A 20,896-nucleotide genomic window follows, 5' to 3' on the forward strand; every position below is an offset into this window, starting at 1 on the left:
AACTTTGGTTACTGTTTGTACATACCCTATTTTAACAAAGAACATAGAATAATGATGTTTAAATTTGATCTTTTTTTTCTTTTTTTAAACTGTAATGGTGATATTTCATCCCTTTGTTGACAGGAATTTAGAAATGATTATCTTGTATGGTAGACACAATTTTATGAATAACAACTTCTTTAATACTGTAAAGAACGACGTTTCGGTATAGGTCCTTATACCGTTGTCAAGCAGGACTGAATGAGGGTACTTACTTACTTACTTACTTACTTACTTTGGAGATTTAACGTGCGCTTTCCGACTGATGCGTATTTCGCGCACGGGCCCGGCCAGGCCATTTAATGTGTTTCCGAAAGGGGCGGAAGTGGTCTGTGCAACCCAAGAGCGGGGTTTAGGGGTTGCTTATATAGAATTTGGGAATTTTGAGATTTGGAATAGATGCCGATGGGGTTGGGGAGGAGAACTAAGGGAGCTGGGTATGGTGGATGTTTGTTCGTTTATGTGATTTTGATTTGGTAGGTTATTGTGTTTTTAGATGCGTTTTATTAGTTCCGTTTTTATTAAGAATACGCCTAAGGCCTTGAAGTTTTCTAGTTTATTTTTTGGGTTTAGTATTGCTTCTAGAGTGAGAGCCTTGTTTAGATTGAGGGTGGTTTGTAATGCGGTTTGATGTGTTAGGTAGTGTGTGCAGTGGATGAGTGCGTGTTCTGGGGTTTCTGGTTGTTTGCAGTGTGGGCAGTTACCTGTAGTGTGTTTTTTTTTTAGGTGGTTATTTAGGTTGGTGTGTCCTGTTTGGAGTTTACTCTGTCGATTTTTTTAGATGAATGGAGAATCTTTTGATTTGGTTAGTGGTTTGCTGAGCACTTTTTTTTATTTGGCTATTTGAGTTTAGATATAGGTTATGCCATTTTTGTGATTTTTTGCTTGTTTACACTTTTAATTTCTGGTTTTGAGATGGGTAAGTTTAAGCTTATTTCTGGGATTTTGAGGGATAGTTTAGCTGCTATATCGGCGTTTTCATTACCGTATATTCCTACGTGGGCGGGTATCCACAAGACATGAACATAGTCCTTTGGCCTGACGAGAGAACGCTTTAACCACAACGCCACCTTACCGCCTGTTTCAGCTTATCAACTCTTACTGTAAACACACAGAGAGGACATATCCTATCCCGGATTCCCCACGAGTTTCCAATGTTCAATTCCAGTTAGCAATAGACATCAGTCTGGAGGGAAAAGTCACCCTGAGGTTTTTATACCCAAACCGCTTTACACAACTTTAAGTAAACTGTGGCCGTGGTGTGATGCATGCGTTAGGGAAATTTAACTAATGTGTAAAGCCATGTAGTGTGGTCAATGTGGTCAATCGTCTCATTTAAAGCAAATAGGAACATGTCAAAATAGGAAACTGACCCCATCAAACATCAGTTTTGTTCATGATGCATCAAATGTGGAAATGTCCTCTGCAAGTCTACCAAAAACATTTAGAAAGTGTTGCTGAGGCCTTGAATGATGGAACCCTGATCAAAGAACTAAATGAGCAAATGGCTTGTGACGCTCTTTGAAATCTTCGTAGAAAGAGCAAGCTCGATTGTACCTGTTAAGTTGTGAAAATGTAAACACCAAAGCCTGAAGCTGCTGGAATATTGCTCAAAATAAAGGGAAAATTGACTATTAGAGAGATGAAGTCATCTTTCTTATCATACAGTCTTGTGGAGAGTTCTTATCACACGCCCACAACTCCCCAAAACGCAGCTTACTGTGCTGCATTGTTATTATATACAGCAAAATATGTTAAAGAACACCGAGGCATATATGTTAATACAAACATGTTTTACACCAATAACACAACACAATAATATAGCCAATTCTTTATTAACAAGTACATCGCTTTAATATAGTAGGTATGTTTAACACAATGATTGTTCTCACAGGTGCAATCGTACGATTCTACGAGTCATTTAATTACCTTTCAAACCATCATAGGTTGGACATAAAACGAAACACTACGTTTGTAGACAGATAAATTGTCTCAACCGATTTTAAACCATATATTTTACTAATGACGTCTGCTAACTAAATTCAATAATACGTTGGTTTCTTAAGAATCTAGGATGTAGGTATGGACAGGATTGCCAGACAGTGGAAATACTCCTCCCGATTACACTCTTCGTCATCCCACTCCCATTGGCCGGCGTCGTTCTTCCCCAGGACGGCGCAGTTTTCTGGATACAGCGTTGGGGTAGAGCTGCTGCAGGTGCCCGTGCCATTCACGAGGGGAGAGGTGAAGCCATTCAGGGGAACAACGTCAATAAAGAGATATCGCCACTGGAACCGGTCAAAAAGATTGGTCACCCCAAACCAGTATTCTTGACCTAAGTGACAGAAAATATGAAGTGAGTATACACATTATTACTTATTGTTTGTTTCTTTATTTGTTGTGTTGACGCCACATTCATCAACTTTCCAGACAAGTTTTTGTAACCTGAAAATAACCTAGTCTTACCCAGACCAACGAGTAGTTGACGTTATGACTCCCACGCCGTCGGGTACGATGACATGTAACCAAATCTCCGAGATTGACCTTCTGATCAAATTAAACGTCGCTTACGACAAGCAATGGAGTGTTTATTTCGTGAAGTCCTGCTTAGCGTAGCCTAACCAGGGAGCCTGCATCACGGTCTAGGCTCATGTTCAGGCTACGACTAGACTTTTCTAATCAGCCGTATGTGTGAAACTGAAACATTGACACCTTGTGCAAGTAGAGTCATCTAGATCAACAGCTAAGATTGACCAGGAGACAAAGTGTTTTGTGATGGACTAAAACCAATCGACTATCAATTGATCCTAACCTTGTCTTTATTTTAATGACCCCGTTGACTCAAAAGATTGTACGGTTATCTAACACTACTACAAGTCTTGGTCTGAATTGAAACATTTCTTGTTCTGTTAATGGTAATGTAGAATGGCCATGAAACATTATACGCGAGTTATAACTTACCTGTTTGAGCATTGGCAGCAAGAACACCGTTGACAAAGTCGCTCTGGGCGGAGGTGCGGATCATGGTACGATTGCTTCCAATTATGTTACAGAATTTCTGTAACAAGATACTCTGTACTTCAGTATTCTTGTACACTTCAAACACGCAAGGTATCACCGTGGATCCGGAGTACTGAATACACTGAGGGTTAGTGAGTAAATCTGGTTTAATGTCACGTTAACATTATCTCACTTATTCCTCGCCTGAGTGAGTGAGCGATTTAGGTTTAGCTCATGAGAGGAAAGGTTTTAGTCGTTTACATATTGTAAACTCATGAGAACGGTTCATTATCTGAGATGTTCACTCACGACCACGTAATGCTAGCATAGTCAAGGGAAATTGTACGTGTAAAAATACATTGTTAATATAAAATGTAATTAATATTCCACGTGGATGCGATGTTGATGTTTACCTTGGCTTGTGCATAGGTTGTTTGGAATCCAGAGAAGTGGAAACAGTTTTCGCCCAGCTGGAAGTGGTGTCAAGAACAGTCTGTGGAGGAGTGAGTGAGTTGGATTTTACGCCATCTTAACCAGTATTTTCGTCTTATAGCCTTATGAACAAGGGAGGGAGATCTATGAATAAAATACTTCTTTATACCGTTATCAAGCAAGTGATCAAGTTATATGTTCATGGAACTATCTCCCTTGTTCATCATACCAGCTTGCATTTGCTACACTTTTGGTGCTATCCACTTGCATCACTCTCCGGGAAAACCACAGGATACAGACATCGTGTTGACACACCACGCGTCAAAAGTTGATAAATTAGTCTATCATGTGATACTAAACTGACGTCCAAAAGAAACTTTACCAACTGAAAATATAAATTTCAGACAAAGTATAAATGTTTTTTCGATGAAGTCTATCTAAAGCATAACCTAAATACAACAATAGTGTATGCAGAAAATGTTAATTGTCTGTTACATGTTTGCGAGATAACACGCGAAAAAGTGAAAAACGGACAATTGCAAATGCACGTGCGGGTAAGGGTATAAAACGATTGCAACTGCAAGTCAGACATCCACAGTGATAAAAAACACACACAAAAGAAATGCCACGACTCACAGTCGAACAACGTGAACGAGTCTTGGGTATGGTACAGATGGGAGCCCCCCACGCCCATATTGCACGAACCTTCGGTTGCTCCCGTGTTGCCGTGGTATTACCAACTCGATGCAACGTTACAGACAGACAGGGCGGACCGCTGACAGGCCAAGAACAGGCAGACACAGGGTGACCACGCCCCCTGATGACCAGTACTTGCGTAACTTGCACCTCCGAAATCGCTTCCTGACAGTGACGTCATCGGCGACAAATGCCTTAGGTCAAAGGCTTAGTCGACAGGCAGTGGCCAGGAGACTCACAGCTCATGGAATCAGGGCTTTTAGACCATACAGAGCTATTGACAGGGCAACATCGTCGTCTGCGATTGAGACGGACCCGGACTGTACGACGTTGGCAACGACGTGACTGGCAGAGGGTTGTCTTCACTGACGAAAGTCGATTCTGTATGTGTAGGGCTGATGGAAGACAACGTGTTTACCGCCGAAGGGGTGAACGAACGCCGGCGTGTCGCGTGTAGGAGGTCGTACCATATGGTGGAGGGAGTGTCATGGTGTAGGGGAGGGATCTGTGGGCAGGAGAGGACACCGCTGGTCATCCTAGACGGAAACTTGAAAGCTCAGCGTTACATGGATAACATTCTTCGTCCAGTTGTCCTACTATTTCTCAAACAGCAGCCACGTGGTGTCATTTATCAGCATGACAACACTAGAGCCCATACAACCAGAATTGTCACTAACTTCCTCGCAGCCAACAACGTCAACGTCCTGTCGTGGCCTGCAAGCTCACCCGACATGTTTTCCGATAGAACACCTCTGGGACTTGATGAATCGTCGTGTTCGACAACGACCACACTCTCCAGCCAACCGGCAAGAACTCATCTTGGCCCTCCAAGAAGAATTGCGTCAAATCCCACGTGACATCATCAGACGACTGACTTTTTCTGTGCGTCGAAGAGTTTTTGCGTGTATTGAGGCATGTGGTGGTCACACACGCTACTAATGACTTGTTATTGAACGTGAGCGACTGTTTATGTACTCTGCCTATTGTCCATGATTCTGAAAGCTCGAGTTTTGTACCACACCCAACTTTGGGGGGGGGGGGGGGGGGGGGGCTCTGACGTCATTCTCGGTCGCGGTATGATTGTCATTTTCAGTGTTGATTATGTTGATATATTGATCTTCTCAATACACTTTACTTCATGCATATATGTTTTGTTGTTTTTTAGCAAGAGTGATTTTAAACTCTGGTAAGTTTCTTTTGGACGTCAGTTTATTTTTCATAAAACCACATTTATCTTACTATCAGATAGATGCTAAAGTCATCTACTTACGTTGCTGGACGCCATCTAGGACCACCTCTACTAACTGAAGGATATCAGTAGCGTCGACCTTGGTGTTCTTGTTAAGACGGATGTACTTTCCGATTGGCATCCCCGAGCAGCTGAAGGTCGTGGTCGACCCGGCGGCGGGGGCGGTGCTGCCGATTGTGGTGCACACTTGAGGCGTTCCTCCAAGAGTTGGGTTGTTGTCATACACCTCGATGATGATGTTTCGAAGACGCTCGGCTGCAAATATCGGAAGAATGAGTGATGATGTCTTATTTAGCATTCAACCATATCGACGTAACCATAAGTAGACGACAGCATCAAGATGAGGTGCGGTGAAATGGGGTCAAACGTGGCGTCCAAGATTATTGCACTCATATAGCGTCGTGCATGTACGTGTGTGTGTGTGTGTGTGTGTGTGTGTGTGTGTGTGTGTGTGTGTGTGTGTGTGTGTGTGTGTGTGTGTGTGTGTGTGAAGTGTCTGTGTGTGTGTGTGTCTGTGTGTCAATTTATAGTGCTGGCTCACTGAGATACCATGCCACAGTTTAACATGAATACCCCACTCAGACACAATATACTCCGAGCCGACCAGTCCTTTTGGATCGAACCCCGGACCTTCCGCTCTCCAGGTGGACGCTCTACCACTCGACCACGGAGGCGGTCCGACAGCATCAAGAACGACAGCGATAGGCATTTTTGTCAGGTCGGTGATTTAGAAAGTGAAAATGTGGAGTGGTAATGGGGGGAAACACAACGGGCTATCATCAATATTTTGTTAAATAATGAACACAAATCCGCCGATAATTCCGAGAAAGAATTACCAGTATCCCCAATAATTGCCTTCACTATAAATGAGTAATTGCCATCAACATGAATACATCCCATAGAACATATAAAACATTTCCAGGACTTCCACTCCTCACCATTGTCCTCCAAGAAAACTATGCTAGGTTTTGTTAAACTGTAAGACATGAAACGGGAACAAGTAAGGGGAACCTAGGGGACTTTACGTTCGTCTCAGGAGACAATAGGTATACATTAGGTACTAATGACAATTTTATAACTATTTTATATTAGGATGGATAGTGTTATCGAAGTGATAAAGAAACCTGATGAACTTGTTTTCATGATCAGATAAATATGCATATGAGGTCATCGAGCAGGAACTAATTTCAAGCTCTATACATCAATACATGCCCAACATGTGACGATAGGGGTTTAATGACGTGATGTGAACTAAATTAGTATCCCTGATCAACTATTCAGTTTTAAAAATGTAATCACAATGTGACAGCGATAATAGCTTCGGGATTGTCATCTTTGCATCGTTTAAATGTTCTTCAGTGTACGAAATAAACTCTGTTTCCAATATCCCATTTCCTCACGAAATCGTGCTTCTGATATGGTCTATAGCCAATATTTGTTTAACTTTAATAGCTAACTATAGAACATAAGGTGACATCAAGCGAAAAAGACAGACATGATAACGACTGCAAAATCTACTTGAAACTAAGGTATCCAGTCGTCTAGGTGCCACAGTTCGTCTAGTAATGCATCTCTTCGGCATGCCTGTAAACGCTGCTCGCAGACTCGCCTAGACTGGGATTTTGTGTTCGATTCAAGCGGTAAAACCCTACAGCTAAATCTCTTTGGACTTTTTTCCTTCCTCATTTAATTGAACCGCCGCCTTTAACTGAAATACTGTTTAAATCGGCGTTAAACCCACCTCCCCGTCTCACTCTACTTACAACAGCAATCACCCCTGTTGGTGATGGTGACGGAGCGGAGTAGAACGTTGCTGCCCAGGTCGATGTCCATGTAGGGCGTTGTGTCTCCAACAGCCGTTGCAAACGTAGTGTTGTCAACGACGAAATCGGTTCCAAATCCGCCGTCCACGGCAAATTGTGGACCGTAGTTCGTGGAGCCGAAGGTGAAGACTGAGGAGGAAGAGACCTGTGACCCATGGACTGGGATCACAGAAACTGGGGACAAACAATCACAGCTGTACGTAAATCAAATCTCAAAAGTCCCCCATTCGCCATGCAGAATTGCAAACCCTTGTTGCGGGAACCCTTTCCCGGTCCTCAGATTATTCGTTTGAATCAAGGATTTGAATGAAATTTGGTATGTCTGAAGCAAACACGAGAAATTGACATGATGACTTCTATCTCGAAGCTGAAAGTGGTTGCAAGGACATCCTGTGGAGAAGTGAGTGAGTTTGGTTAAACGATGCCTTGAACAATATTTCAGTTTTATAGCCTGATGTCAGTTAATTGTGGGAGGAAATCGCAATTTGGCGCACGTAGTAGGTGCGTACTCTTTGGTGAAACCCACTCTGATCAAACTCCAGGAACATGGTCACGGTGTTGATAAACCACGGATCACACCACAATCACGGGGATAACCTCAAAATGCCAACAGGCTATTTGAATCAACGGATCGAGACACAGCCAATAGGCAAAATTCAGCACATTAGGGTGCAGCGGCTTAGATGACAAGCCGCCCGTGTCATCGAGGGTATCTATACAAGCGTGGCGTTTCCTTCGCCAAGTTCACACTACCTAATACTTTAAATGTTTGCGAATGAAAGTTACATCTGCAATATGGCGACAGGAAGAAAATATACAGTCATTAGAAGCATTCACAGTTAAACAGTTAAACAGAAAGGGCAATATCATAGATTCTATATTTTTCATAAACCTCACAAACGTCTTTCAATTATACCTTGCTGGACGCCATCAAGGACCACCTCTACTAACTGAAGGATGTCATAGAAAATAACGTAGATAAATAAACCTTTTCTGTGATGCTGGTATCATAACCTCATTCATCTTACTATCATATACTAGTATATATAGTTATATACTTACTTAGCTGAACGCCATCAAGGACAACCTCTACTAACTGAAGGACGTCATTAGCGTCGACCTTGCTGAACTTGTTCAGACGGATGTACCTTCCGAAAGCTATGGCTGAGCAGGTGAACGTGGTGGTGGAGCTGGCGGCTGGGGCGATGCTGCCGATTGTAGTGCAGACTTCTGGCGTTCCCCCGAGAGTTGGGTTGTTATTGTACACCTCAACTCTGATATTTCGGAGACGTTCAGCTGCCAAGATGGAAAGAGTGAGAGATGATGATGATATCTTATTCGACAATAACGAGGTAGCCTCAAATAGTCTAAGTAAGGAACACTTGTGGTCGACAGCATAAGCAAATATCCACGGCGTCGGGGCATGATCTGCCAGGTTGAGCAGTTTAACACAGGGTCTTTGGGACATATTGTGAAATGGGAACGAGATGACTGCTACCTAGTTTAGCAGGAAGGTGTTGTAATTCTAGGTAATTCTCGCCATAGAATCTGCTGGAAATTAGTTTTGGGATCAATAATAGAATAATCGATACAATCGATTCTGGCGAAAAAAACAGAACAAACAATGGTTCTATCGTAAGAGAGGTACGCCATGTACTACCTACTATGTGGACAATGTAAGTGCACAATTAGTTATCATATAGAATATCTTACAATATTTAATTTCTGAACATTTTAGGTATTATACATAGTAACTGATTTTACGTTTTAACTGTAACACATATTCCTGTTGTAAAATAGAACCCACTCAGACTGCGCCTATCAACCGATGAACTAGTCTACCTGCACGACTCAAGCCCCATTCACATGGACAACATTTACTCATGTAAGCAAATTTACTCATTGAGTATATTTATTCATGTAAGCAAAAGTATATTTACATTGCGTTCACATGAAGTTTATGCAAGGCAGAAGTAAACATCATTTCATTAATAAATTGTGAACTTTTATCATTTGAGGCCATGTCGCTGTCGAAGATAGTCAACCAGAGGCGAAAGAGAGACTTTCCATACTTTCTTAGTATGGGATTAGTCGTAGGATTATGCCAGGAAAGAGAACTGTGGAAGAGAGAACGTTCTCAACACTGGTGGAACAATGTCGTCAAACGATCATTTGATGATAAACTGTGGATCGATAACTTTCGCATGACACGCGAAACATTTTATGAACATGTTATGTTCTTTGCAAGGAACTACAGCTTTTTTTTCTTGGTTATCAGTATCTTGGATTTATATATGCTTACGTAAGCAAATAGAGAATCTGTTCACATGAACAGAAATACTCCAGGAACATTTATACTTATGAGTAAATATACTTATACTAGACCTCATTAGGTGTAGCAAATATACTTTTACTCATGTCTCTTTACTCCTGGAGTATATCTACTCACGTAAGCAAATGCGTTCACATGTCACCATAAGTAAATCTACTTATGTAAGTATATATACTCACGCAAGTAAACGTGTCCATGTGAATGGGGCTTAACTCAGAAGATCCTTCCTTCGTGGTGACACAGCAGAAAAAGCTGAACGCGACGTCGGACGAATTCTTCTATTCATGGGATGACATGTGCTAGATATTTTAATGATTTAGTAATGTTCAGTTAACACATATAAATGTGAGTTCTCTGAAACTTTTTTGATTGTTGGGTGAAACTGAGAACTAAGTATATTTGGTTCAATGATAAACCCACCTCCCCGTCTCATGCTACTTACAACAGCAATCACCCCTGTTGGTGATGGTGACGGAGCGGAGTAGAACGTTGCTGCCCATGTCGATGTCCATGTAGGGCGTTGTGTCTCCAACATCCGTTGCAAACGTAGTGTTATCAACGACGAAATCGGTTCCAAATCCGCCGTCCACGGCAAATTGTGGACCGTAGTTCGTGGAGCCGAAGGTGAAGACTGAGGAGGAAGAGACCTGTGACCCATGGACGGGGATCACAGAAACTGGGGACAAACAATCACAGCTGTACGTAAATCAAATCTCAAAAGTCCCCCATTCGCCATGCAGAATTGCAACCCCTTGTTCCGGGAACCCTTTCCCGGTCCTCAGATTATTCGTTTGAATCAAGGATTTGAATGAAATTTGGTATGTCTGAAGCAAACACGAGAAATTGACATGATGACCTCTATCTCGAAGCTGAAAGTGGTTGCAAGGACATCCTGTGGAGAAGTGAGTGAGTTTGGTTAAACGATGCCTTGAACAATATTTCAGTTTTATAGCCTAATGTCAGATAATTGTGGGAGGAAATCGCAATTTGGCGCACGTAGTAGGTGCGTACTCTTTGGTGAAACCCACTCTGATCAAACTCCAGGAACATGGTCACGGTGTTGATAAACCACGGATCACACCACAATCACGGGGATAACCTCAAAATGCCAACAGGCTATTTGAATCAACGGATCGAGACACAGCCAATAGGCAAAATTCAGCACATTAGGGTGCAGCGGCTTAGATGACAAGCCGCCCGTGTCATCGAGGGTATCTATACAAGCGTGGCGTTTCCTTCGCTAAGTTCACACTACCTAATACTTTAAATGTTTCGAATTCGTTGCGATTGAAAGTTACATCTGTAATATTGCGACAGGAAGGAAATATACAGTCATTAGAAGCATTCACAGTTAAACAGTTAAGCAGAAAGGGCAATATCATAGATTCTATATTTTTCATAAACCTCATAAACGTCTTACAAATATATATAGTATACTTACTTACGCCATCAAGGACCACCTCTACTAACTGAAGGATGTCATAGAAAATAACGTAGATAAATAAACCTTTTCTGTGATGCTGGTATCATAACCTCATTCATCTTACTATCATATACTAGTATATATAGTTATATACTTACTTAGCTGGACGCCATCAAGGACAACCTCTACTAACTGAAGGACGTCATTAGCGTCGACCTTGCTGAACTTGTTCAGACGGATGTACCTTCCGAAAGCTATGGCCGAACAGGTGAACGTGGTGGTGGAGCTGGCGGCTGGGGCGATGCTGCCGATTGTAGTGCAGACTTGAGGCGTTCCTCCGAGTGTTGGGTTGTTATTGTACACCTCGACTCTGATGTTTCGGAGACGTTCAGCTGCCAAGATGGAAAGAATGAGAGATGATGATGATATCTTATTCGACAATAACGAGGTAGCCTCAAATAGTCTAAGTAAGGAACACTTGTGGTCGACAGCATAAGCAAATATCCACGGCGTCGGGGCATGATCTGCCAGGTTACACAGTTTAACACAGGGTCTTTGGGACATATTGTGAAATGGGAACGAGATGACTGCTACCTAGTTTAGCAGGAAGGTGTTGTAATTCTAGGTAATTCTCGCCATAGAATCTGCTGGAAATTAGTTTTGGGATCAATAATAGAATAATCGATACAATCGATTCTGGCGAAAAAAAAACAGAACAAACAATGGTTCTATCGTAAGAGAGGTACGCCATGTACTACATACTATGTGGACAATGTAAGTGCACAATTAGTTATCATATAGAATATCTTACAATATTTAATTTCTGAACATTTTAGGTATTATACATATTAACTGATTTTACGTTTTAACTGTAACACATATTCCTGTTGTAAAATAGAACCCACTCAAACTGCGCCTATCAACCGATGAACTAGTCTACCTGCACGACTCAAGCCCCATTCACATGGACAACATTTACTCATGTAAGCAAATTTACTGATGGAGTATATTTATACATGTAAGCAAATGTATATTTACATTGCGTTCACATGAAGTTTATGCAAGGCAGAAGTAAACATCATTTCATAAATAAATTGTGAACTTTTATCATTTGAGGCCATGTCGCTGTCGAAGATAGTCAACCAGAGGCGAAAGAGAGACTTTCCATACTTTCTTAGTATGGGATTAGTCGTAGGATTATGCCAGGAAAGAGAACTGTGGAAGAGAGAACGTTCTCAACACTGGTGGAACAATGTCGTCAAACGATCATTTGATGATAAACTGTGGATCGATAACTTTCGCATGACACGCGAAACATTTTATGAACATGTTATGTTCTTTGCAAGGAACTACAGCTGTATTTTCCTGATTATCAGTATCTTGGATTTATATATGCTTACGTAAGCAAATAGAGAATCTGTTCACATGACCAGAAATACTCCAGGAGCATTTATACTTATGAGTAAATATACTTATACTAGACCTCATTAGGTGTAGCAAATATACTTTTACTCATGTCTCTTTACTCTTGGAGTATATCTACTCACGTAAGCAAATGCGTTCACATGCCACCATAAGTAAATCTACTTATGTAAGTATATATACTCACGTAAGTAAACGTGTCCATGTGAATGGGGCTTAACTCAGAAGATCCTTCCTTCGTGGTGACACAGCAGAAAAAGCTGAACGCGACGTCGGACGAATTCTTCTATTCATTGAGGTGACATGTGCTAAATATTTTAAGGATTTAGTAATGTTCAGTTAACACATATAAATGTGAGTTCTCTGAAACTTTTTTGACCTTTGGGTGAAATTGAGAACTGAGTATATTTGGTTCAATGATAAAACGAAATTCGTTGATATTTCTAGAAAGATGCAATCAACGCATTATCCTAAAAATCACTTTTACTACTTAGTAATGGTCCAGAACATGAATACATCCCTCAGAATATCTAAAACAGTTCTAGGACTTGCACGTCCTCTACTCACCATTGTCCTCAAAGAAAAATATTTGTTTTCAAATGTTGTGCTGTTAATTGTAAGACGTGACAGGGGACAGTAAGGGCACATAGTCATTTTACGGGAGCCTCAGGAGATTGATATTGGGCTACAGACACGTCAATCTCGTAGCTTGTGGCATCAGGAATACACATATGTGAAACACTACATTAGCAATACCTCATGTCAAACAGGATATTTACCACAAATTGTGAACTTGATAGATTGAAAATGCAACAAAACGCGCCATGATAATATCTACGAGATTATGTATACTATGTTTAATGGTCTGAGTGTTATCCAGTATACCCAATAAACTGATTTAAAAAACTCCCGTTTCCTCACATAAATGTCCTCCTGGTATCGCCAACGTCTTCTTCGATACACAGTCGTTGATACTTATTACAAAAGTCTTTGTTTCTATTCAAGTGGCAGAACCTTACAGCTACACCCCTTTGACCATTCCTTCCGCATCAAACTGAAGCGCCTTCCTTAACTGAAATACTGTTCCAATCGGCGTTAAACCCACCTCCCCATCTCACTCTACTTACAACAGCAGTCACCCCTGTTGGTGATGGTGACGGAGATGAGGAGGAAGTTGCTGCCCAGGTCGATGTCCATGTAGGGCGTTGCGTCTGACGTAGCAGTTGCAAACGTAGTGTTGTCAGCGGAGAAGTCGGTGCCAAATCCGCCATCTACGGCAAACTGTGGACCGTAGTTCGTGGAGCCGAAGGTGAAGACTGAGGAGGAAGAGACCTGTGACCCAAGGACAGGGATCACAGCACCTGGGGACAAACACTCACACCTGTAGGTAAATCACCTCTCAAAGCATAAAACCTATAGTTTCCTCTTTTCCGTCAAACACAGAGCAAAGATGGCCCCAATGGTCAAAACAAATTTAAAGTTCGACGTGCAAAAGATAACAGGATTTACCTGCGCGTTCTGTTTCCTGAGTGATCAAACAAAGCCGTCACATAAACGGGTACAGTATGTTTATCTATTCATAAACAAATAATATGAAAGAATTCTAAATATGCGTTCAATTGTAATATACTTAAAAATCGAAAGCTCTGTTCTTGTATTAAAAGGACAATGTACTTGTACGTTTCTGAACATTTTTTCTCAATACCTTTAGCAAGAACTTGGACACCCGTGGTTGACAGGCAACTATAGCCCTTGTTAACGTTCAACATGGCTTACTATGTATACTCATACGCAAAAGAAACGCATGTGGTTTTAAGCAAATAGGTAACAAACATGGAACCATAAATTGATACGAGTTTTAGCATGTAGTGAAGCCTGATGGTGTTATCAATATTTTTGGTTGCATTTTGGAAGCCCCGAGTAAAAACCCAACATAAAAAACGAATCGCCAAAACGCACCATTTCAATGAATATGTGGGTATCATGCACCCATTTCTCGCGAAATCGAAAATGCATGAACTGTCGCGAACTGTAGAGGGTATAAAACTGTGGCCGATTCTTGGACCTACCACTCCTTGGTCAATAATGCCACGCCTAACTCAAATTCAGAGAAACCGGGCTATCGGACGTTTGGAAGCTGGAGAGTCTGTCCAAGATCCAAGATTCATGTCATTTCAACGTTAACATAACCACAATTTACCGTCTCCTGCATCGATACAATGCTACACAGACCACAGATGACCTTCCTCGGAGCAGTCGTCCTAGGGTCACCACACCTCGACAAGATCGGCAGATTACCCGTCAACACCAGCGACATCCGTTCCTAACTGCAAGTGAAAGTGCTCGACAGACCATAGGAACACATAATCGACACATTAGCCGGGACAGTGTATTCCGACGTCTCCGTTCCAACAACCTCAGATGTCGCCGACCAGCACGTCGTCCTGTTCTCCAACCACGGCATCGGCAAGCACTACATCAGTGAGCACAGGGTCATCACAATTGACGTCATCGTGAGTGGAGGCGTGTCATCTTCTCTGATGAAAGTCGCTTTTGTGTCTCCCATGCAGACGGAACAGTCAGAATTTGGCGGCGTCGAGGTGATCGTTTCGCTGACAGAAACGTTGTGGAAAGGAATCTATGGGGTGGACCTAGCGTCATGACATGGGCAGGGATTGGACTTAATGCGAGTCTTGGACCCATGTGCTCAGCGGTATATCGACCAAGTGATCAGACCCCATGTTGTTCCATTTCTGGCACAACATCAACAACACATTTTCCAGAAGGACAACCCTCGTCCCCATGTTGCCAGAGCTACCATGGCATTTCTGCAATAACACAACATCCGTGTTCTACCGTGGCCAGCCCTCAGCCCTGATCTGAACCCCATCGAACGCTTGTGGGATGGGGTTCAAAGGTGTCTGCACAATGTGCGCCCATTCCCTACAACTTCCGATGAACTACGCACAGCTGCTCTGAATGTGTGCAGGAGGATCCCTAGGGCCTTCACAAATCGTCTGATGTGTGGCAGTGATCAATGCTAATGGTGGTCACACCAGGTATTGACTGACATTTAGGGTATTGACCCGAAACTATGTAAGCCCTTAACATTTGAAACAAACAATTATTTAATCTGCCTTTCAATCCTTTAAACTGTCTTAAGTCAAATTTTTGTCAATCTTGCCCTATTAGTATTTCTTGTCTTTACTGTTGAAAATAAATGATATTTATACTGCATACTCGACTTGCGTTTCTTTTGCGTGTGAGTATAGTTCCATCAAAAATAGCCATTTTTTGTAAAACTGTATCTTGTATTCATTTCCTGTGACATTTAAAAGTGACAAATTCATATTGTATGGAGAAACATATATTGATGATCGAATAACATGTTTTGTGAGTGTTCCATGGCAATCTTTATTTGACTCTCTTTCATTTGCTTCTCTGTTTCTTTGCTTCATATGATATGAATATGATACAGGTATACACACTGCCACTAGTCCGTTAGTCCGAGACCAGTTGTAATCTGTAAGGACCAGTTGTTTAATTCAAAATTATAATTATTTCACATTACCAATAGTCCAAAATAAGCTGTGGGTATTTAGATATGACCAAAGATGTTTACCCCTGAGGTACCTGCGACCCTCGTTTCTGTGGTAACGTACACAGTGTTCTTAAAGCAACTTTGCAGCAGGTATTTGTGGTACTTTAATAATATATGAACATGCTATGTGTAGATAATTCCAAAGGATACATGGAATTTCCGGATATTTGAGACACATAAATTCAAACAGTTTTTCATAAAGTGGCGGGCAAAAGATATTATACACTTCAAACATTCAAATATTACTAGGCTTAAAAAAACAGTGGTCAAAAGACTTGAGATCCAACACACAGCTATGATACCCATAACAAATACATCAACACTGACTAAACCATTTCGTGCCTGTTTCGTTTTTAGCCATCATGGTTGTATCCTTATTTTGGCCCGGCTGATTGCACACGTTGTAGCTACACAGAAAAATTGAAAAGTACTTATGTATATGTGTGTCTCGATGCTTGTCGGCGACAATATACTTCTATAACATCTATGACTGAAGACACCTATCATACCTAAACATCGGCATTATATATAAACATCATGTAGTATGTCAGAACAAAGCAAATTTTAGCATCATCCGTCTCTACGTGTATATGATATGTGTATAACTGGGATACACAAATAAGACTTGCAGTATGACGTCGACACCGAAAACTTCCAAATAAGATTTGGAAATAACTGTTGAAAATTCAGTTGAAATACTTACCATATATCTCAGCAACCCCCAACACAACCACGAACAGAGAGATGAGCAGCATTGTAGACAATCAGGACGATTTGTCAGATAGGGTTGTTGTCTCTATATTTATACCAAATATTGTAATCAGGACCAGGTGGAAACTACCTTTAATATAGGTTAATAAAACAGATGTTCATTCTGACTAGTCTCGGTTACATAACACGTGTGATGCCCTTTGATAAAAACATTGTCCACATTGGTCTAGAGAGTGACTAATTAGTCTTGGTCACATAACATATGTGATACCCTGTGATAATATTCTCCACATTGCTCTAGGGATGCTGAACGGACTTCAGATTCAGAGTACTGAATGCTTGTATGTCCGTACTCGATTATAGATGCAGCAGGGCTGAGTGTGGCGTTATTGTTATCGATAGTCGACATCATACCACGGATATGTCTCATGGTTATGTTAAGTGTCATTTATTATCCATGTCGTTTCCCAGTTTCAAAGAAATATCTTCAGAACATTTTGGATAACTGTCAATGTCTAAAACCATCAACCGATCTAAAACATTGCGAATTCATCAAAGAGGGATGTTATAAACTTTATATCATATTTTTCTGGCACTGTACTTTCTATCATCGTGTACTTCAACACGAGTGTAAAACACTCTTCTCCATCTTCTTCTTTTTAAAAAAAGTCCTGTGGTCCGTTATGATACCGCCTGATTCCTTCTGACCAAGACATTTAGACATTCGATGACATTACCTCGTCCGCTATGGCGCCGACGAGATCAACATGTTATTTGGCAGTATTATTCAAATATCCTTTGTCCTTTTAATCGATCCAATGACTCTTGCACCACGCTGTTTTTAGCAAGCAGTGAAATTGCTAAATCGAGACAGAAATGCCATTATAATAAGATTATACATTTTCTTGCTATGTTTAGTGGTTCACGAATTTGTGCAGACCATAAGGCTTGGGTAGGTTGGCCTAAAAGTAAATCTTTGTCGGTCAGTATTTATTATATCTTTTACACATAAAGTAATTTGAGGCGGTGAGTTTAGTGGGAATGATAAACCACTGCACTCTGATTCTTGCGACACACTCAATCAGGAACTCCTACGGATATTTAAACAGTAACATGCTCATATGTTTACTTCTATAAGAGAAGGCTACTTTCTCATAAAGAAGTCTATGTAAGTGGTCAGAGGCTATATTCGATGCATTTGGCAGATCATGGTTTTATATAAGTTTCAATTGGCTAGTTACATTTGCGTGTAACTAATTATCAGTTTAAATTAAACATTTTGTTTCTTCTTGCGAAACTTTTTCCCCTCGATCGGTAAACCATAAACACTCCATTTTGTTATATGCCAATAGTTAACATGTCATGCCCATGACATTAAATGAAAATATTGTGTTCTTTAACTTCTTTTGAGTAGTATTTATAATATGTATGGACAAGATCGGGGACTTGGCGGATTACATGTGGCAAATATTAATGTGTGGATGTTAATCACTGGATTGTCTGGTCCGAACTCAATCATTTTGCAGACAACCATGAATAGTTGGCATATTGTTGAGTGGTGTGCTGAACAACAAACGACCAAGCAACCCTGATCGACTTGTTGTTTAGAGGGTCCTCAGTTCATTATTGGTGTGCTGCTGCAGCTGTTTTCAAACAGCCCACTGTCAGGCTACTGCAGGTGTGAGATTTTCTTATACAAAAAGCAGCCCTAAAGCCCTAATCAGGCAATGATTAGGATAGGTTGATATTACTGAGGATGTTTCAGAATGTCCATTATTTCAGTAGTCAAGAGAGGCTTAGACCCACATCTTAACAAGTCTTGGTGAGGTGAGGTAAAATGGGGTTTAACGTCGCGTCCAAGATTATTGCACTTACATAGCGACTAACAAGTCTTGTGCAGGACATGCTCCCCCATTTAGCGAATGCCTGATTTTCAGTGATCAGTCATATAATTTCCAACACGACTTTGCCTTTCACACCCCATGGAATCTGTTTCATTTGGATACTTATTCTCTGGCCTTGAAGTTATTATCTTAATGCAGGTATGCTTAGGGTTCAGTGACAACAAATGAATCAATTCTTTGTACATATTTTATTATATTGTATTCAATGCATAAATAAATGGATGAGGAAGGCTTCCTAAGGCAGGTGAAAATATTAGACTAATTTCCCAACTACTGTCATTCTGTGGCAGCTTCGAAACTGTTGAAATGATGTACAGTTCAAACCTCTAGTAAAGCTGTTTCAAAACTTCTATTTACACCATGTACAAAAACAGACTTTGAATAAACATTACAAACAAAACGGACATTTTTGTGGCCAATAAAAGTATTGAAACTTAAATATTTTTTCTTGCAGTGGAGAGGTAGTAATATTTAATGAAGCTGTCAATATTCAATTAGAATAATAGTTATGTTTATCACCACCATATTCATGCCTTTTAAGTGCATATATTGATCATGTTGAAGAATAGAACATTTACATAAAGCAAATTGATAATTTCTCAGTTGGACCTCAGAGGAACATGTTGTTAAGGCAATTAAAACTGTATCTTGAACTGAATATTCATAGCTTCATGCCATTAAGTTTTGAATGACATTCACATGGTAGACACAGTTTCAACTTCTCCATTGAAATTTTCTTGTTCAAATAGTCATAAGTGTTGAGAGGAAGAAACATCAAACATTCAATAGTTATTTTTCTCAAATGGATTCCTAGTCAGTTGACAGTCAAGGATTGTGTGCTAATATTCAGTACTAATGAACAGCTTCATGCGTTATGTACCTCGGCACAATAAGTTGTGATGCTATGTCATGCACGGTTCTATGGATCAACAACCAATTACATAATATCACACAATCTGACAACTAATGATAAGAAAACATAACAATGCAAAAACAGAATAAGATACATGCATTAATGTAGATTAGTACTGTACAATGTAGAAAAACTACTTATTCACACGCACATACATACATGTTAGACATGAGCTTAGCCTTTATACAGCCAAAGTGAGTAAGTGAGTGAGTATGGTTTTCCGCCGCTTTTAGCAATATTCCAGCAATATCACGGCGGGGAACACCAGAAATGGGCTTCACACATTGTACACATGTCGGGAATCGAACCCGGGTCTTCGGCGTGACGAGCTAACGCTTTAACCACTAGGCTACCCGACCGCCCCTACAGCCAAAGTAACATATACATACACTGTTGCTTATTACTCTAAAACGACAGGTCTTCGTTCAAGTTTCTATTAATTTTAATCAAACAAAATCCCTACTTTTTCCAGACTTGTGGGAGATAGGTTTAACAAACATTTCAGAGTTTTTCAGATTTGAGAAAATATTATTGTATCTGTGTTATAATTCGTCTCAACTTAACAAGTCAAAATGAACAATTGTTAGACATATCTTCATAAAACTCGGATCACTGTTTTCTAATTTTCTATTCCTTAATGAATTCTTTAAAGACTTGCAGAAGTGAAGCGAAAATATGACGCAAATTGTAATATCTCTAAACAACTCAACAGGGTAACCAAGAATAGCATCTCAGTTACTGGTGAAGACAAAAACAGGTGTTCCTTACTGTTCTTTACCTGTAAGGTACAGAGAACTACTGGTGAAAACACCTCAACTAACTGATGCATATAAAAACCTATCCTGTCGAGCATAATACTTAAGTGGTGAGTTGATTTGTGGAGATGTGGGTTGTCAGGTGACGTGGGGAGATATATCAACGATTTTACGACGCTTTATGCAATTGTTACATGTCAGTGAATTTTATTGTTGAACAATAATTGTAACTGTGTTACTTTGTTTCTGTTGACATTCGGTTGACGCTCATTGCATTGTGTTTGGACGATGATTAGGTGTCAGGATTGTAGTGCTATTTAATGTATTTCACTTATTTCATCACATTAAGACCAGCTTTCGTTTGAGGATCACTCATCACCCCTGATTCCAGGCACAAGCCAATCTCGGAAGCTTGACAACCATCGCCACTTCATGAATATACTATTATCACTGACTTTTGCTGTTATCACTGTATTTTTGTTTGATACTGACCACTGTCATAGTAGTATATACTGTCATTGAATATTGTACTACCACTGTCATTCAATATTGTGTTGCATGAGGCGACTTACGGGATCGGGTGGTAAGGCTCGCTG

At 40.6% G+C, this 20,896-nt stretch overlaps 1 pseudogene; it reads right to left on the reverse strand.

Moving 5' to 3' along the window:
* Positions 1-2,108: 2,108 nt before the first annotated feature.
* Positions 2,109-16,772, reverse strand: LOC139458488 (uncharacterized; annotated as a pseudogene).
* Between the last annotated feature and the right edge of the window lie 4,124 nt (positions 16,773-20,896).

Source organism: Haliotis cracherodii, unplaced genomic scaffold, assembly GCF_022045235.1.
Source record: "Haliotis cracherodii isolate W230 unplaced genomic scaffold, xgHalCrac1.p SCAF_13, whole genome shotgun sequence".
Taxonomy (NCBI): domain Eukaryota; kingdom Metazoa; phylum Mollusca; class Gastropoda; order Lepetellida; family Haliotidae; genus Haliotis; species Haliotis cracherodii.